Source organism: Echinops telfairi, unplaced genomic scaffold (genome assembly GCF_000313985.2).
Source record: "Echinops telfairi isolate 266 unplaced genomic scaffold, ASM31398v2 ScPeMD7_655;HRSCAF=1070, whole genome shotgun sequence".
NCBI classification, from domain to species: Eukaryota; Metazoa; Chordata; class Mammalia; order Afrosoricida; family Tenrecidae; genus Echinops; species Echinops telfairi.
Window position 1 is genome coordinate 24,793,433 of NW_022104553.1, and position 4,647 is coordinate 24,798,079.

A 4,647-nucleotide genomic window follows, 5' to 3' on the forward strand; every position below is an offset into this window, starting at 1 on the left:
GAAAGGGCAGCTACTCCCCTCCTGGCGGCCTATCATGCATGGAGCTTCTGTGGGGGTGGGTGTGGGATGGCTAAGACTGGGGTGTCTGCTCCCACCTCAAACAGCTTACTGGCAGAGGTGGAAGAACAGGAAAGAGGCAGAGACCAGAGAAACTGAGTGCCATTCCCCCCATGCCCCCTCTGCCCCACAACAACCAGCTGTCTGCCTGCGGGCAAGTATCCCCCAGCCTCCACGGTCCCTGTGTTCTGGGCTGTGACTCAGAATGAGCAAGTTCCAGCTCACAGAGCCCGGGCCTGGCCCATGGAGAGCGTTTGGGCAACATTGGAGAGCAGGGCGGCAGCACCCACAGGGCCGCAAGGCCTCTGCTTCTTCTGCCCAGGACACTGAAGGGTGACACCCACAAGGTGACCGGGGGAGACGTGTGCACATGTGCGGGAAACTTCAGACACACAAACAGAGGGACCCGCAGGTGGAGGGGAGTCCCTCCTACACAGGGCCCAGGGGAAGGGGGTGGCAGGGTGGCACTGTCACTTCCAGTCAGGACACATCAGTGAGGACAGAGTGGGAGGTGCAGCTGGGCCTGTGGGGACTGTGTCAGAGGGACAGGCGGGCAGGCAGGAGGGCTGCAGGGCGGATCTGCCCTGGCTCCGGAGGAAAGCCGGAGCCCCTACGGAGTGAACCCTGTGCTCTGGGACAAGGCAGTGCTGGCTAAGCCACCCGCCAGCCTGGCCTCCTTGGAATCGGAATGTTTGGAATGCAAGCCTTTGGCTCAGCTTACCAGTCAGCAGGGCGGGCACAGGAAGGGGCCAGAGCTTTGTCTTTCTTACAAACTCTAAGGATGATGGGAGCCTAGAATTTTGGGAGCAGGGAGAGAACCCTGTGAGGACCCCAGCATATGCAGACATACTACCATCACTCACAGAAGTGGCCGGTGCGTTCTGGGGCGACTGCCCTTCCCCTGTGAGCGAGCAGTCACACCATGGTGGGCAACCCTTCTGCACGGTGTCGGGGAGCAGGAGACAGAGCCCTGGCGGCTCCGTGGAGAAACCCAGGGTCAAACCTGGACCATTCTGCCCAGGCTGGGGGTGGCTCTGTCCGTCCCAAGGGTGGGGAGTGACCTTCCCAGAGGGCTCTGGTGCTTCCGTTTCCCCAGTGTCAAAGGGGTTAGTGCTGCTTTGCAGCTTAATCCTGCCCTCCAGCGACTGCGTGGTGGTGGTGGGGGGTGCTCTGGGGAGAGCAAGCCCATGTGAACACAGGGCTTGGCTTCCAGGCCCAGGAATGGGAACCCTTGCTCCCACCCCTTTTCAGGGGCCAGAGCCACCAGGCCCAGGGGGGCCTCTGTGGGGGGGTGGGGGTGGGGGAGAAAAGCAGATCTGCCACAGCTGAACTGACACTGGGGGAAGGGCTCTGGCCTAGGCCCCAGCTCTGCACTGAGGACACCTGCCTGCACTGGGGCGGGAAAAGGCAGAGGAAGGCTGGCCTGGCGACTAGCCCTGGAAGGCTTCTTCCAGCTGACGACTGGTCCAGGGAGAAGCTCTTGGGTTCAGTGCACCAATACCAGAGTGACTGCTCTGTGTCTGGGAGGCGCCCAGTGATGGCCAAAAGCAAGCTCCGAGGAGGCCGAGTGTCCCCACTGTGTGTGTGTGTGTGTGTGTGAGAGAGAGAGGGGGGGGGGCAGGCAGAAAACCACCTTGGGCAGAAGCGGGGACCCTCTAGCCCAGGAGTACTTGCACAGACAGCAGACAGTGGCACACACGCTCGGTGGCCCTCAGAGGATGGGGCACAAGGCCTGCCTTTCCAGGTTGGGACACCTGAAAAGATCTGCCAACCCTAGGCCAGGGCGGGCCTCTGTGGGTCTGTGTGGCAGCCTCGGTCCCTCAGAGCCACCTGGCTGGCCCGCGCATGCCACGGCCCCCTCTGAGCAAGGCAGAGAGCTGGTGAGGCAAGGGGCAGGTCTCTCCGAGAAGGAAGGGGACGGGGACGCAAGCACGCACGCCCCTCTCTCTTGCTTACGCAGTCGTGCAGCCTCTCCCCACCCAGGAAAGGCGCGTGCAGGGTCTTTCGCTCGGGTGCAGTGCTGTCTGAGGGGTCCCCAAGGGGCTGGGTGCTGCATGGTTCGTGCTCAGCGGTCAGCAAGAGGGTGGCAGTCTGAACCCACCGCCGCTCCTCTGCTTCTGAGAGGAAGACAGGCCCGCGACCCCGTGGGACAGGTTTGCTCAGTCCTACAGGGAGGGCGCTCTGAGTCAGAATCACCACCAGACAGCAGTCTTTGTGTGTGCGTGTGTGTGCGTGTGTGTGTTCAGGGGCAGGCCAGCTCTGCCCCCATTGGTTTCTGCAGCCATCACCAGCTCGCGGGCACCGGCTGGAGCTTCCACCTTGTCTCCTTGCAGTCTGACAGGCCCTTCCCCAGCAGTGTGGGGCCTGGGTGCCTCTCCCCCAGGTGACTGCTTAACCGTCCCTGCACGTCCATCCGACCGTCCGTCCATCCATCTATCCCTGGGCAGTGCACCTTCCCACCCAACACAGGGCTGCTTGTTCCCACGCAGATGCTGCGCTGCGCTCCAGAGGACAGGCGGGCGCTCGCCTCCCTCTGTGCCACAGCCCGCTCCCACGGCTGAATGGCGCTTTTCAGGGACAGGGCTGTGTCGACCCCCACAGCGCCCAGGCATTCAGGACCCTCACTAGAGCCCACTGTCCTGGGCTTGGAGCAGACAATGATAGCGACCCGGTGCCGTCCCTCAGGAACTTAGGCCGATTGAGGAAGAGGGATAGTCAAGAGTCCAGCGTGAGAAGCACTGCCCAGCGAGCGGACTCCTGACGTGGGGGGAGGGGGGAGGCGCTGAAGGACTCCACTGAAGCACCCAGAGGGTGAAGACTCCCTGGTGACCTGCAGAGCTTCACTGGCCCCTGGGTGTGCCTGGCAACAGGTGAGCACCGACTGTGGGTCCCGTGCAGAAGCAGCAAGTGTGTGAGCTGATGAAAGCGAGGCGGACGGAAGCCCCTGGGACCTCTGACTCCCAGGAACGGGCCTGGGGCCAATGGTGAAGGTCCTTGCCAACTCAGGGCCTCCCTCCAGCCCCTAGTCTCGCCCCCCGCCATGCCCCGAGGCCAGTGTGGATGCCACCCTGACCCACACACCGACCGACACAAGCAGCTCAGCATTCTTAGGGCCTGGGGCCGCCGGTGTCCAGGAAGCTGGCTGCCTCACTGCAGCAGGGCTGGCACGTCCTTACAAGGGCGGCCAATCACACACCAGTGCGCTGACCCCAGGAACTGGCCCAGCTGGAAACCCCACGGCAGGAGGAAGGAACCCCGGGGTGGGAGACGCACCGTGGAGACAAGCGCCTGACACCGGGGCTGGAACACGGCTGGAGCGGTGGGGAGAGTGAGCTACTCGTCCCCAGCAAAGGCCCAAGGCTCCCTTCCGGGGGGGTGACGATGACAACCATGCTGACTTCCCACACACCAAACACCTAGGCAAAGCTTGAAAGGAGCCCTGGCAGGCTTCCTTCCTTCCTTCCGGAAGCTTTGTGCACTAGCACCACCACTCAGAGGCCCAGCTCCACCTGCTGGGTCCCCAAGCCAGCCCCCAGGGCCAACATGGGGGGTGAGAAAGAGCCCTTGGCTGTTGAAGCCATTGAGCTGGCAACCTGGGCAAACCAGACCGTCCGCCCTTCCAGGAGGCAGGGTCCTGACCAAGAACCAATGGTGCTGCGGGAAGAAGTCCAAGCAGCAATGCAAGGGCAAGCAAGGGGTGCGGGAGGTAAAGCCGGTCCACCTGCTCACTTACGCCAAGGAATAAGGAAGACAGCTGCAGGGCCAGCTACCGGAAGAGACCTGTATCTGTGAGCACTGCAAAGAAAGGTGATTCAACAGAGTGGAATTACCGAGGAACAGTGTTAATGCACTAGTCAAATCCCGACAGAGATAATTCACCATCGGTTGCGGCGGTGCCGGCCTGGGAACTGCCTGATACCCCCGCTGGATTCCGAAGCGGATGTGGAAGGGGTGCGCTGGTGGCTGATGCCTGTGCAGAGGAGAGCAGGATGAGGTTGCCACCGGTTTCGGCGACCAAGCAAAGGCATTCCACTCTGCCCTTAGCAGACCATGAGAGTCCTAGAACACGCAACTGCTCGTGCACAACCCGAGAGGCGAGGGTGTCAGGGCAGGCGGCCTGGGTGCTGAACAGAGACCTGAGAAGGTGACTGCATCCTGCGGCCCCACAGGTGACTCGGCCCCGCCCGCAGAGCGCAGAGGCTTCCGCACTGGCTGCCAGATGGCAGAGCCGGCGGCCCGCTGCATGGACTCCCACTCAGGGTGGAGGAAATCAGCAGCCTCACCTTGGCCGCAAACGGAGACAGACAGACAGCCTCGAGGATCGCACTCAACTTGGGGCCCAGGGGAGCAGCAGCCAGGGGCTCTGAGGATTGCTCCAAAAGTCTTCTCTGAAGCGTTAGGACGCAAAGAAGTCACTCTGGGGATGGAGGCGCCCTGACTCCAGCCCCGCCATTATGACCGGCCTCCCGGGCACGTCAGCGCTGGAGAAGAGGAAGCGCTGACTTCGGTGCTGGCCGAGAAGCCCCAGCAAGACTGGCACTGGCCAGCAGGAGGGCACTGAGGGGCTCACCGTCACGAGGACGCCTTTGG

At 62.7% G+C, this 4,647-nt stretch overlaps 1 protein-coding gene across 1 annotated transcript in view; it reads right to left on the reverse strand.

The window, feature by feature from the left end:
* Positions 1-4,647, reverse strand: part of ARHGAP35 (Rho GTPase activating protein 35) — a 41,705-nt gene that overhangs the window by 7,113 nt on the left and 29,945 nt on the right. The window lies entirely within an intron of this gene.